This window comes from Lynx rufus, unplaced genomic scaffold, assembly GCF_022079265.1.
Source record: "Lynx rufus isolate CCGP_SWC_20201006 ecotype Redwood Valley unplaced genomic scaffold, mLynRuf1.p SCAF_16, whole genome shotgun sequence".
NCBI lineage: Eukaryota > Metazoa > Chordata > Mammalia > Carnivora > Felidae > Lynx > Lynx rufus.
In genome coordinates, this window is record NW_025814830.1 from 24095295 (window position 1) to 24111141 (window position 15847).

Sequence of the window (15847 nt, forward strand, 5' to 3'; positions counted from 1 at the left end):
GAACAACATGGGAATTAAGGACACTGACCCACACACAGTTAAAAATCCACATATAGGGGCACCTGGGTGGCTCAGTCGGTTAAGCATCTTACCTCAGCTCAGGTCATGATCTCACAGTTCATGAGTTGAAGCCCAGTATTAGGCTCTCTGCTGTCAACACAGAGCCTGCTTAGGATCCTCAGTCCCCCCTCTCTGCCCTTCCCCAGATCACGTGCATGTGTGTGCACATTCTCTCTCTCTCTCTCTCTCTCTCTCTCAAAAATAAATAAACATTTAAGAAATCCACATGTAGGGGCATCTGGCTTGGCTCAGTCAGAAGAACATGTAACTCTTGATCTTGGGCTCATGAATTCGAGTCCCACGTTGGGTGTAGAGATTACTTAAATAAACTTAAAAAAAAATCCACATATCGCTTTGACACCCCAAAAACTTAACTACTGATAGCCTACTGTTGACCAGAAACTTTACTGATAACATAAAGAGTCAATTAACATACATTTTGTATGTGGTATGTACTACATTCTGTATTCTTACAATAATACCTAACTATAGGGCACCTGGGTGGCTCAGTCAGTTAAGCACCTGACTTCGGCTCAGGTCACCATCTCACAGTTTGTGAGTTTGAGTCCTGCGTCAAGCTCCGCGCTGACAGTGTGGAGCCTGCTTGGGATTCTCTTTCTTCTCTCTCTCTCTCTGCCCCGTCCTTGCTCGTGTCCTTTCTCTCTCTCAAAATAAATAAATAAACATTTTTTAAAAAGTTGAATATAGAAATACCCTATAATTCACCAAACACACTACTGGATATTTACCCAAAGAATACAAAAACACTAATTCAAAGGTATACGTGCAGGGGCACCTGGCTGGCTCAGTCCATACAGCATTTTGATCTCGGGGTTGTGAGTTCAAGCCCCACATTGGGGGTATAGTTTACTTAAAAAAGTGCAAAGGGATACATGCACCCCTATGTTTACAAAGGGATACACGCACCCCTATGTTTCTAGCAGCTTCATTTACAATAGCCAAGATATGGAAGCATCCCAGTGTCCACTGATTGATGAATGACGATATATCTACAATGGGATATTATTCATTCAAAAGAATGAAATCTTGGGGCACGCACCTGGGTCAATCAGAGATGCATGCAACTCTTGAGGTTGGGGCCATGAGTTCGAATCCCACATTGCATGTAGAGGTTACTTAAATAAACTAACTTGGGGCGCCTGGGTGGCTCAGTCGGTTAAGCGGCCGACTTTGGCTCAGGTCATGATCTCATGGTCCGTGAGTTCGAGCCCTGCGTTGAGCTCTGTGCTGACAGCTCAGAGCCTGGAGCCTGTTTCAGATTCTGTGTCTCCCTCTCTCTGACCCTCCCCTGTTCATGCTCTGTCTCTCCCTGTCTCAAAAATAAATAAAACGTTAAAAAAAAATAAACTAACTTAAAAAAAGAAATCTTGCCATTTGAAACAACATGGATGGAGCTAGAGAGTATAATGCTAAGCAAAATCAGTCAATCGGGGAAAGACAAATACTGTATGATTTCACTCACACATGGAATTTAAGAAACCAAACAGGGGCACTTGGGTGGCTCAGTTGGTGGCACTTGGGTGGCTCAGTTGGTTAAGCATCTGACTCAGTTTCAGCTCAGGTCATGATTTCACAATTGGTGGGATGGAGCCCCAAGTGAGGCTCCTCACTGAACTCAAGGAGCCTGCTTGGGACTCTCCCTCTCTCTGCCCCTCCCCCAACTAAGGCTCTCTCTCTCTCTCTCTCTCTCTCAAAATAAATAAATAAACTTGAAAAATAAAAAGTAACCAAACAAGCAAAGGGGGAGAAAGAGAGAGAAACCAAGAAACATACTCTTAACTATAAAGAACAAACTGATGGTTACCAGCAGGGAGGTGGGTGGGGGATGGGTGAAATAAGTGATGGGGATTAAGGAAGACATTTGTCGTGATGAGCACGGGGTGATGTAGGATAGCATTTAATCACTATATTATACACCTGAAACTAATATTTTTTAAAATTTATTTTAATGTTTATTTATTTTTGAGAGAGAGAGACAGTGTGAGTAGGGGAGGGGCAGAGAGAGAGAGGGAGACACAGAATCCAAAGCAGGCTCCAGGCTCCGAGCTGTCAGCACAGAGCCCCATACGGGGCTTGAACTCATGAACCGCAAGATCGTGACCTGAGCTGAAGTTGGATGCTTAACCGACTGAGCCACCCAGGTGCCCCCACCTGAAACTAATATTACAGTGTATCAAAGCTACCTGTAATTAAAATAAAACTTTAAAAAATTAATAACTCCTGTTCATCTTTTGCTGATAAAGTGAAAAGATAAAATGTAAAATGAGAAATGATACTTACAATAAATATTACCAATAAATTATTAGTATGCATAACATAAACAACTCTAAGAAGTCACTGAGAAAATGGGTGGCTGGGTGGCTCAGTCATCTGACTCTTGGTTTCAGCTCAGGTTGTGATCTCACAGTTCCATGGGATCAGGCCCCACAGGGGGGCTCTGAGCTGTCACCATGGAGCCTGCTTGGGATTCTCTCTCTCCCTCTCTCTCTCTCTCTCTTCCAAATAAATAAATCAACTTAAAAAGAAAACAGTCACTAAGAAAAAGACAAAAATCCAGGGCACCTGGGTGGCTCAGTCAGTTAAGCATCTGACTCTTGATTTCAGCTCAGGTCATGATCTCATGGTTCATGGGTTTGAGCCTGCATCGGTCTCGGGACTGTGCTTGGGATTTTTTTTTTTTTTTGAACATTTATTCATTTTTGAGAGACAGAGAGAGACAGAGTGTGAGTGGGGGAGGGGCAGAGACCAAGGGAAGACAGAATCTGAAGCAGGCTCCAGGCTCTGGGCTGTCAGCGCAGACCCTGATGGGGGGCTCAAACCCACAGACCACCAGATCATGACCCGAGCTGAAGTCGGGGGCTCAATCGATGAGCCACCCAGGCACCCTGGTGCTTGGAATTCTTTTTTTTTTTTTTAATGTTTTATTTATTTTTGAAGGGGAGAGAGACAGAGTGTGAGTGGGGAGGGGCAGAGAGAGAGACACACACACAGAATCTAAAGCAGGCTCCAGGCTATGAGCTGTCAGCATAGAGCCCGACACGGGGCTCGAACCCACAAACTGCAAGATCATGACCTGAGCTAAAGTTGGACACTCAACCGACTGAGCTACCCAGGTGCCCCTTTTAAAAATAAAAAAATTTTTTTAATGTTTTATTTATTTTTGAAGGAGAGAGAGACAGAGTGTGAGTGGGGGAGGGGCAGAGTTAAAAAATTTTTTTTGCTGTTCTGTTTATTTTTGAAGGAGTTGGGATTCTTGATCTCCTTCTCTCTGCCCCTCCCCTTCTCTCAAAATAAATAAATAAACATTTTTTAAAAATAAGTAAATTATATCAGCAAAACTAAAAAGCAACCAACAGAATGGGAGAAGATATTTGCAAATGACATATCAGATAAAGGGTTCATATCCAAAATCTATAAAGAACTGATCAAACTCAACACCCAAAAAACAAATAATCCAGTGAAGAAATGGGCAAAAGACATGAATAGACACTTCTCCAAAGACATCTAGATGGCCAACTAATGCATGAAAAAATGCTCAACATCACTCATCATCAGGGAAATACAAATCAAAACCACAATGAGATACCACCTCACACCTGTCAGAATGGCTAACATTAACAATTCAGGCAACAACAGATGTTGGCGAGGATGTAGAGAAAGAGGATGTCTTTTGCATTGTTGGTGGGAATGCAAACTGGTGAAGCCACTCTGGAAAACAGTATGGACGTTCCTCAAAAAATTAAAAATAGAGCTACCCTATGACCCAGCAATTGCTGGTATTTGTCCAAGTAGTGTATATATACAATGGAGTATTACTTGGCAATCAAAAAGAATGAAATCTTGCCATTTGCAACTGTGTGGATGGAACTGGAGGGTATTATGCTAAGTGAAATTAGTCAGAGAAAGACAAAAATCATATGGCTTCACCCATATGAGAACTTTAAGAGACAAAACAGACGAACATAAGGGAAGGAAACAAAAATAATATAAAAACAGGGAGGGGAACAAAACATAAGAGACTCATAAATATGGAGAACAAATTGGAGGGGTTGTGGGAGGGGGGATGGGCTAAATGGGTAAGGGGCATTAAGGAATCTACTCCCGAAATCATTGTTGCACTATATGCTAACTAATTTGGATGTAAATTAAAAAATAATAAAATTAAAAAATAAAAACAAAACAAACAAAAAAAGTAAATTATGCATAGAGTTATGAAAAAAAAAAGAATGCCAAAAATCCAAAAGTAGAATGGAAAAAAACATGGACAGGCTTATTACTAAGATGAGTTATAATGAGGTATCATTTTATACCCACTGGATTGGCAAAAAACTAGGAAGTCTTATATGACACAGTAAAGATGTGGAACAAACATCAATTCTAATATGGAGCTGGTGAGTGGTGAATTATTATAACTACTTTGGAGAGCAATTTGGTGTATCTGATAAAGTTCACTGTGCTCACACCCCACTCCTAGGTATATACCCAAACGAGACTACAGGATTTTCTTTCTTTTTTTCTTTTTTTTAAAGTATGCTCTACTCCCAATGTGGGACTTGGACTCACTACCCTGAGATCAAGAGTTGCATGTTCTACCAACTGAGCCAGCCAGATACCCCTCAACTACCTGATTTTCCACACTATGGAAAATTGGTTGGTCATTAAATCCTTTTTGGATCAACAACTTTTTAAATATTTTTATAAGCATTCAAAAGGAAATGCTCTCCATCTTCCTGCTTATTTATTTATTTATTTATTTATTTATTTATTTATTTAAAGTAAGCTCTATGTCCCACATGAGGCTCAAACTCAACCTGGGGATCAAGAGTCACATGCTCTACTGACTGAGTCAGCCAGGTGCCCTGGATCAACATCTTTTTTAAAAATGCAACAGAGGGGCACCTAGGTGGCTCAGTCGGTTACGGGTCCACCTTTGGCCCTTAGGCTCAGGTCTTGAACTCAAAGCTGGTAAGTTGGAGCCCCTCTCTGCCACTGCTTCAGATCTTCTGTCTCCCTCTCTCTGCCCCTCCCCTGCTCATTCTCTCTCTCTCTCTCTCTCTCTCTCTCAAAAATAAAAAACAAACATTTTTAAATAAATAAGAAAAATGAAACAATAGTATAGAAAATGCCAAGGTGCATTACCAAAAATCAGGAAAGATATATATGCATCTGTGTGTACTGGGTCATGACATTAAACGCAGAGAGTAGGAGAAAAATGAAAGCCACTATTCAGAAGAAAACCCCGTATGAGTGCACCAGGAGACGTGTACCAAGACGTGCACCAAGAATTGTTTGCAATAGAAAGAGAAAAAAGAGAAAGCAGCAATCAACATGTCTATTCATAGCAGTAAGCAGAAATAAATAATGGATCTTACATTGGATTACTAAGAAGCAATGGAAATGACTACATACATCAACACAAATGAATCTTAGAATTAGTACTGGTAAAGAAGCAAACCAATTCTCAGAGGAGCATTCACAACATGATACTATCTTTCTAAAATTTACAAGCAAAAGCAAAAAATAAATTGCTTAGGAATACATATAGATGTAGTAAAATTATAAAAGAAAACAAGGGTGGGGAGCCTGGCTGATTCAGTCGGAAGAGCACGCGACTCTTGATCTCGAGGTTGTGAGTTCAAGCACCACGTTGGGTGTAAGGATTACATATATACATACATACATACATACAAGAAAGGGGATAATTTTAAAGAAACAATTTAAAAAAAGAAGAACAAAATTGGGGCGCCTGGTACCTCAGTCACATAAGGGTCTGACTCTTGGTTTTGGCTCAGGTTATGATTTCACAGTTCGTGAGTTTGAGCCCCTCAGGCTCTGAGCAGAGCCTGCTTGGAATCCTCTCTCTCCGTCCCTTCCCCACTTACACTCTTTCTCTTTTTCTCTAAAAAATAAATAAACTTTGGGGCGCCTGGGTGGCTCAGTCAGTTAAGCGCCCGACTTCGGCTCAGGTCATGATCTTGCGGTGCGTGAGTTCGAGCCCCGCGTCGGGCTCTGTGCTGGCAGCTCAGAGCCTGGAGCCTGTTTCGGATTCTGTGTCTCCCTCTCTCTCTCTGACCCTCCCCCGTTCATCCTGTCTCTCTCTGTCTCAAAAGTAAATAAACATTTAAAAAAAAATTTTTTTTAAATAAATAAACTTAAAAAAAAATCCCAGTAGTGTTGAGAACACACAGGACATCAAAGGATATGCTACTGTTTCATTTCGTAGGCAGTGAGGTGGGCTCACAGAGATTGTTCTGTGGTCATGCTTCATAACTTCCGCATGTAGCTCTTTTACATTTTTGTGCATATCAAACATGTTGTCATTTTATTTTATTTAATTTTTTTAACGTTTATTTATTTTTGAGACAGAGACAGAATACGAACGGGGGAGGGGCGGAGAGAGAGAGGGAGACACAGAACCTGAAACAGGCTCCAGGCTGAGCTGTCAGCACAGAGCCCGACGCGGGGCTCGAACTCACGCACCGCAAGATCATGACCTGAGCCGAAGTCGGACGCTTAACCGACTGAGCCACCCAGGCCCCCCTACATGTTGTCATTTTAAAAGAGGAAAATGGTCTCTTGGATTGTAGTAAGAATGGCCAAAGGGGAGTTCCAGAGGCAGTAGGGCAGGGGGCGCCAGTAGATCAGAACCATTTCAATTGTCTAGCTGGGGAATGATGGCGGTGATGGCAGCGTGTGGAGAAGGCACATTTGAAAGGTGTTTTGGAGGTGGGATGGACTTGCTGATGGGGTGCACGTAAGGAATGAGGAGGAAGGAAAATCAGTAATGACTGGCCAATGGAACAGACTTCAAAAACAGACCCTTGCAGATAAAGAAACTTGGTATAGGACAGCGCTGGTCCAGGCACATCAACAAAGAGGATGGGCGATGAGTAGATGGCACCGGCACAACTGGTAGACCACATGGAAAAGAAGAGACGTTGCTTATGTCCCTGACCAGGCTAAAGACTAGTATGAAAGACAAAACTTGAGAATATTTAGAAGAAAAAGTGAATGGCTTTAAATGCATTCCGAAGAATGGAAAAGGGGGAAAGAAAGGGCATGAACAACCCCTAGATTCTTGGCTTCAGTAACTGGATGGATAATAAAAAACATTAATACTAATAGGTAACATTTATATAACACTTACTATGAACAGCGTGAGAGTTCTCTAAGCATGTTGCATGCTTTATCGTGCTCAGTCCTCACCCCAATCCTATAAGAGAGCTTTCCTTATTGTTGCCATTTATAAGGGAAAAGCAGCAGCACAGGAAGTTCAGGTAACTTACCTGAGATCACACAGCTGGTAAGCGGCACAGTACTGATCAGCTGCAAAAACTCTGTCCACGGAAGAGTGACAAAATCCGTGTATAAAGCTCAGCCTGCTGAGGACTCCACAGAAGTACTGCCTGAAGGAAGCAAAATCCTTCTCAGAGCCTTCAACCTCAGAGGACTCCCAGGATTTCCGGTCCCCACCTCTCTCCGCTCACCTCCCCAGGAGGGCTTGAATGCCAAAGAGCATATTGAAAAGGAGAAGTGTTATGTTAAAAAAAAAAAAAAAAAAAAAAAGTCCCTGAAAACTGCAGTCCCAAACTGCCCCCTCTCGGAGTGGCTAATCATTCCTAAGATGCTCTGACTTCACTTCATTCCATTTTTTTTTAACGTTTTATTTATTTTTGAGAGACAGAGAGACAGAGTACAAGCAGGGGAGGGGCAGAGAGAGAGAGAGAGAGAGAGAGAGAGAGAGACACAGAATCCGAAGCAGGCTCCAGGCTCTGAGCTGTCAGCAGAGTCAGACGCAGGGCTCAAACTCATGGACTGTGAGATCATGACTTGAGCCGAAGTCGGACGCTTATCCAACTAAGCCACCCAGGTGCCTCATCGATTTTATTTTTTTGTAACAAAGAAAGTTATCAAATAGGTTTTACATGACATTAATGTACATTTTCTTATTGTGGTAAAATATACCATTGGAGCCACTTTTAAGCGTACAACTGAGTGGCATCAGGCACACTCACACTATGAGCAAACATCAAACTTCAGTCATGCTTAACAGGTCTTGAGCTTTTGATAGGTGCCAGGCAACTGTTCTAGTCACTGAAGGACATAAACCAGATCTTCACCTGGGAGGAGCTCACATTCTAGTTAAAGACAGACAACAAACATGAAATAAATAAATAAATAAATGGGACTGTATCAAACATTGACAGGTGCTAGGAAGCAAACAGGATGGGGCAGTAATCACATTTGCAATGAAGAATTTACTGTTTCAACAGTGATTTGAGGGCTGAGCAAGGAGTATCTCATTGCATCCCTACTGCAGTCTTTTGGGAGATAGTACCTGTCCCCATTTGTAGGGGGTTGGGGGGGGGGAAGTGAAGCACAAAGAGAGCTTCACATTCCATAGTGAATACGTAGGAAGAGGTGGGGGCCAGACAATCAGGGATCCCAGGCTTCTTGAAGCAGGGAATATTGAACTGAAGCCAATGCCAAGAGCAAGCCAAGGGCAAGAGTTCCAAAGAGAGAGAATGGCAGGTGCAAAGGTCCTGAGACACCCATGACTTTCAAGGAACAGCAAAGAGCCCATATGATTGGAGCCAAAGAAACCAAAGAGAGAAGGGGAATGAGGGAATGGGGGAGCGGACTGAGATGGCAAAGGAGTCTTGTGAGAAGCTGTCATGGAGGCTATCAGGGACAGACCCCACTGAGCTCTGGAAGTGATAAATTATTCTTGGTTTGGCCCAAAACAGGTTGGTCACCCTAGTAAGGTGATCTTATTCAAATATTATGCTAAGTGTAAAGGCAAGCAATGGGATGTTTTAAGTAAGGGAGGGACAGGACCCCTCCAGCTACAGTCCCTACTCTCCGGAGGAACACTAGCAGGAAGGGGGGCAGGAGAAAGGAAGACAGTTGACAGGATCTTGCAGTCTTCCAGGCGAGGGTGATGGTGGGCTACAGACCTGGGCTGTAGAGGTGGAGGTAAGAAGGGAGGAAATTTGGGATACAGTTTGGAAAAAAGAGGGACTTGATGGAATCGAGCCACAGGTTCTTGGCTGAACGCCCAGTGGATGCTGGGCCATTTATAAAAATGGCGAAAATGGATAAACACCAGGTTTGGGGGAGAATCAAAGTTAGTGCATATCCCCTAACCCCCACATTGAGACAGAGCAGAAGGGAGGCTCCAAGGAAACTGAACGCCCCATTCCCTCGCCCTGGGACTGTGGTTCTCCTCACCCCCCTCTCCGGCAATCCCCCTGCAAGCTCACTTTACAAAAGAAAGGCCCATCTCCAGCCACTCTGAATTACAATGGGGATTGGCCCTAGCGCAGAAAAGACTTGGGGAACAATGAGGGCACCTTGTTTTTTTTTAATTAAAAGGTTTAATTTTTAAGTAAACTCTACAACCCTGAGATCAAGAGTCTCATGCTCTACTGACTGAGCCAGCCAGGCGTCCCCCAGGGCCTCACATTTGAAATGGGGCACCTTGGAAGCCTCCTTAAATGAAGGCATATTAAATCCGTCCTACAGTCCTGGCTCTCTTGTCTTGTACATGTTTCTGTTAAGCGTGGAGGATTGTTTTGGATACAAGCAATTTTGGCTCCTGTTGATTTTCTCTGGGAATTGCACCGAAAGAGGAAGCTATGTTTCTGACAGAAACGAAGTGTGATTTCACTGATTAGCTTGACAATGAAGAGTGGTTTTTGGCAATTAGAGTAAATGGTGAAGAATGTCTATAAATTAAATAAGCTCAATCAGCTCCTTCCAGCTTCCCATGAAAATATACTTAAGGTGAGTTATAAGATAAAAGCTTTTTTCTTTTTCTTTTTTTTTAATTCTTTTTTTAAAATGTTTATTTTTGAGAGAGAGAGAGAGAGAGAGAGAGCGCGAGCACGTGCACGAGCAGGGGAGGGGCAGAAACAAGGGGACAGAAGATCAGAGGCAGGCTCTGTGCAGACAGCAGAGAGCAGCCCCACTCGGGGCTCGAACTCACAACTATGAGGTCATGACCTGAGCCTAAGTCAGACGCTCAACCGACTGAGTCACCCAGGCACCCCAAAGCTTTTTTATTTTTCAAAAAATATTAAAGGGGCGCCTGGGTGGCTCAGTCGGTTAAGCGTCCGACTGCGGCTCAGGTCATGATCTCACAGTCCATGAGTTCGAGCCCCGCGTCGGGCTCTGGGCTGACAGCTCAGAGTCTGGAGCCTGCTTCGGATTCTGTGTCTCCCTCTCTCTCTGCCCCTCCCCGGCTCATGCTCTGTCTCTCTCTCTGTCTCAAAAAAAAAAATAAAAACATTAAAAAAAATTTTTTTTAAATATTAAAGAAATTGGCGAAGATGTATGTAAATTGGCTAACATTGCAATCTTTCCCAATTGTTTCTGAGCGTGTTGGGTTAAACAAGTTGTCTCTGGGGGCGCCTGGGTGGCGCAGTCGGTTAAGCGTCCGACTTCAGCCAGGTCACGATCTCGCGGTCCGTGAGTTCGAGCCCCGCGTCGGGCTCTGAGCTGATGGCTCAGAGCCTGGAGCCTGTTTCCGATTCTGTGTCTCCCTCTCTCTCTGCCCCTCCCCCGTTCATGCTCTGTCTCTCTCTGTCCCAAAAATAAATAAACGTTGAGAAAAAAAATTAAAAAAAAAAAACAAAAACAAGTTGTCTCTGAGTGAAGGAGGACCACAAGAAATTAGTTCTTATTTGATAACTCTTGGTAAAGCCTTTGTGATATATTTTCCAGAAACTGAGGAGGTAAGGAAGAGTCTTTGGACAAAGTAAGAAATCCTTTTGCAGAAGGGGAAGCTGCTAGAGCTCTAACCAGGGCCTAATCGAGTGAGAGAGCTATAAAATATTTTTGGATGATAGGTTATTGTGTGTTTTTAAAAATGTTTAAATCTTGGTAAAATACACATAGCGTCTGACCCATTTGTAAGCACACAGCTCCATGGCATTAAGTACACGCACATTGCTGTGCAATTACCAATTCTACCCATCTCCAGAACTCTTCATCTCGTAAAACTGGAAACTGTGCACATTGAACACCAACCAACTCTCAGCACCGCCTGCCCCCTCCCCCAACAACCACCATTCTACTTTCTGTCTCTATAAACCAGACTACCCTAGTACCTGATGTAAGTGGAATCACACAGTATTTGTCTTTTTGTGACTGCCTTATTTCACTTAGTGTAATGTCATCAAGGTCCATCCATGTTATAGTGTCAGAACTTCCTTTTCAAGGCCAAATAATATTCCATGTATATATACACACACGACACTTTGCTTATCCTTGTATTTGGCAATGGACACCTGGATTATTTCTACCTCTCGGTTATTGTGAATCCTTTTTTTTTTGAGGAATTGCCATTCTGTTTTCCATAGCAGTTGCATCATTTCATTTTCCCACCAACAAGGGTTCCAATTTCTCTACATCCTAGGCAACAGTTTTTTTTTTTTATTTTTTTTAACATTTATTTATTTTTGAGACAGAGAGAGAAAGAGAGCATGAACAGGGGAGGGGCAGAGAAAGAAGGAGACACAGAATCTGACCAGGCTCCAGGCTCTGAGCTGTCAGCACAGAGGGCCCGAACCCACAGACCGTGAGATCATGACCTGAGCCGAAGTCGGGCGCCCAACCAACTGAGCCACCCAGGTGCCCCAACAGTTATTTTTTAAATAGTAGCAGGGGCTGGAGAGTAGGGGAAATGGAGTAGGGTTGATGACAGGGTGCAAACTTCCAGTTACAAGATGAATGAGCCCTGGGAATCTGATGTATAACACGGCAATTATAATCAGTAACACTGTATTGGGGGCACCTGGCTGACTTGGTTGGTAGAGCATGTGACTCTTGATCTCAGGGTCGTGAGTTTGAGCCCCACATTGGGGGTAGAGTTTACTTAAAAATATAATAACAATAATAATAATACTATATTGTATACTAGAAATTTCTGAAAGAATAGATCTTAAGTGTTATCACACACACAGGTAACTATGTCAGATTTTAAATTTCTTAATTAGCTTGATTGGAAAAATCATTTCACAATATACCACAATGTACAGTACAGGTATATCCCCCACCCTCTCTTTCCCTCTCTCTCAAAATAAATAAATAAACTTTAAAAAAAAAGAATAAAATTTGATTGGGACGCCTGGGTGACTCGGTTTTAAGCATCTGACTCTAGGTTTTGGTGCAGGCCAAGATGATCCACCTCTGTGGGTTTGAGCCCCAAATTGGTCTCTGCCCTCACCCTCTCCTTCTCTCTCTGCTTCCCCGCACTTATGCTGTGTATCTCTCAAAATAAATTTAAAAACTTAAAAAATTATTTAAAGAAAATAAAATTCGAAGACAGAGCTGGGAAGGGGCAGAGAGAGAAAGGGAGAGAGAATCTGTGCTATGAGCACAGGGCCCAACTCAAGGTTTAATCCCATGAACCGTGAGATCACAACCTGAGCCAAAACCAAGAGTCAGACACTTAACCAACTGAGCCACCCAGGTGCCCCCATTTCCAACCAAATTTTATTCTATTTGTTATCATTTATTGGTATCTGTAATATATTTATATTGCCTTTGTTGATTGTTTACAAGTGATAATTTATAATGTAACTCAATCCAGAATAATTTTTTTTAACATTTATTTTTGAGACAGAGAGCAACAGAGAATGAGCAGGGGAAGGGCTGAGAGAGAGGGAAACACAGAATCTGAACCAGGCTCCAGGCTCTAAGCTGTCAGCACAGCGCGGGGCTTGAACTCGTGAACCGTGAGATCATGACCTGAGCTGAGGTTGGACGCTTAACCGACTGAGACACCAAGGCGCCCCCAGAATAATTTTTTTAAGTAGGCTTTATCCCCAGTGGGGGACTTAAACTTATGACCTGGAGATCACGAGTTGCATACTTTACCCACTGAGCCAACCAGGTGCCCCCAGAGTACTTTTTAAAAATAGAGTCCCTAAGTCACAAGAAATTTAAATTAAAAAAAATTTTAATTTAGAAACATAATTTTATCACAAAGAAGTATAAGAAGATATTCAATTAGAAAAACTTTCAGGGGGCCTGGGTGGCTCAGTCAGTTAAGTGTCCATTTCAGCTCAGGTTATGATCTCACAGCTCATGAGTTCAAGCCCCACATCAGGTTCTCTGTTGTCAATGCAGAGCCCACTTGGGGTCCTCTGTTCCCTCTCTTTCTGCCCCTTCTCCGAGCATGGTCTCTCTCTCTCAAAAAAAATTTTGATGATTTCAAGCATGACTGAAGAATGGATGAAGACATGGTGAACACACACAGACACACACAGACACACACATACATGCATACTGGAATATTACCCATCAAAAAGAGTGAAATCGTGGGGTGCTTCGGTGGCTCAGTCGGTTAAGCTTCTGACTCTTGATTCCAGCTCAGGTCATGATCTCGTGGTTGGTGAGTTTAAGCCACACATCAGGCTCTGCGCTGACAGCTTGGACCCCGCTGGGATTCTCTCTCTGCCCTTTCCCTGTGCACTCTCTCTCTCTCTCGCTCTCTCTCTCATAAATAAATAAATATTTTTAAAAAAGAATAAATCTTGTCATCTGCAACAACATAAGTCAGAGAAAGACAAATACCATATGATTTCACTCTTATGTGGAATTTAAGAACCAAAAGGTGAATGTAGGGAAAGAGAAAAGAAGAAAGAGAGGGAAGCAAACCATAAGAGACTCTTTTTTTTTTTAATGTTTATTTATTTTTGACAGTGAGAGACAAAGCACGAGCAGGGAAAGAGAGAGAGAATCCCAGGCAGCCTCCTTGCTGCAAACACAAAGCCCGATACAGGGTTCGATCCCATGAACAGTGAAGTGAGATCATGACCAGATCCAAAATCAAGAATCAGACACTTATGGGAATACCAGCTGGTGCAGCCACTCTGGAAAACAGTATAAAGTTTCCTCAAAAAGCTAAAAATAGAACTACCCTACGACCCAGCAATTGCACTAGTAGGTATTTATCCAAGGGATACAGGTGTGCTGTTTCAAAGGGACACATGCACCCCCATGTTTATAGCAGCACTATCAACAACAGCCAAAGTATGCAAAGAGCCCAAATGTTCATCGATGGATGAATGGATAAAGAAGATATGGTATAGATATACAATGGAGTATTACTCAGCAATCAAAAAGAATGAAATCTTGCCATTTGCAACTACGTGGATGGAACTGGAGGGTATTATGCTAAGTGAAATTAGTCAGAGAAAGGCAAGTATCATGACTTCACTCATATGAGGACTTTAAGAGACAAAACAGATGAACATAAGGGAAGGGAAACAAAAATAATATAAAAACAGGGAGGGGGACAAAGCACAAGAAACTCTTAAATATGGAGAACAAACTGAGGGGTACTGGAGGGGTTGTGGGAGGGGGGATGGGCTAAATGGGTAAGGGGCACTAAGGAATCTACTCCTGAAATCATTGTTGCACTATATGCTAACTAATTTGGATGTAAATTTAAAAAAATAAAATGAGAAATAATAAACAAACAAATAAACAAACAAATAAATAAATAAAAGTCCTTCCAGGAAACAAAATTAGAATCAGACACTTAACCAACTGAGCCACCCAGGCACACCCCTACTAACAATGTATGAATGCTTCAATATTTTAACCAGGTTAAGAATTTTGAACCCAAGGTACTGGGGAGACCAAAGGATTTATAAAAACATCAGATAAGGGTGCCTGTGTGGGCTGACAGCATGGAGCCTACTTGGGATTCTCTCTCTCCCTCTCTCTCTCTCTGCCCCTCCCTTGTGTGTGCGCAAATGCTCTCCCTCTGTGTGTGTCTCTCTCTCTCAGATAAATAAACAGCAACAACAAAAACCAAAATTTCTTAATCTGACTATGAAGGGAAATAGGTTTCCCTCCTCTCCTCCCTTACTGCCTCCTAACCCCCACGACCCATACATGTCGGTGCCCGTGACAAGCTAAGAATGTGCACCCTTTCAAAGACACATTCAACATTTATTTGAGCACAGTTGAAAATGAAAGATGGAGAGGGAGAACCCTAGGAGGTAGTCCTTGGTCTTTCTGTTGTTCCAAGCTCTTGCTAGAAACTGACGAACCCCATCAGGCAAGCAGAAGACCTGCAGTTAACAGGTCTCTGGGAGGCGGTTAGCAGTTAACACAGTTCCCACTCACCACAGTGCTTTGTAGTGTCCTCTTCATCAGTGTGTCTCACTCCTCACGTCCCCAGCATCTAGCCCAGAAAAGTCTATAATATAACAGGTGCTCAGTAACCATTCTTTAGACACTGCTGGAGACAGAAGGAAAACGTGATGAACAAGGCTTGGAGATGGAGAAATGGAGCCTTGAGCAAGAAGTGAAAAGGGATAGTTTGACTTAGGGCTTAAACAATTAATTAATTAATTAATTTACCCTCCTTTAGCTCACTGCATGGTATTACTGTTACTTCCTTCACACACTTATCGTTATCTGAAATCAATTATTACTTGCATGATATTTATTTTTGTAAGTAAACTCTACACCTAAGGTGGGACTCAAACTCAGGACCCCAAGGTCAAGCGTTGCATTACTTATTTGCATGTTTACCGCTTGCTGTAACCCTTCCTCTCTTAGGACAGAAATCTTCTCTATCTTCCTCATAACTGTATCCCTGATAAAATACAGTGCCTAGAACATCATGCAATAAATAGTTCTTGGATGAATAACTCCAAGGAACCCAATAAGAAACATTTTAACTAAATATAAATGTAGTCAATACCTTACAGATTTTTTTTTAAGTTCTAGGTACTGGGGCTCA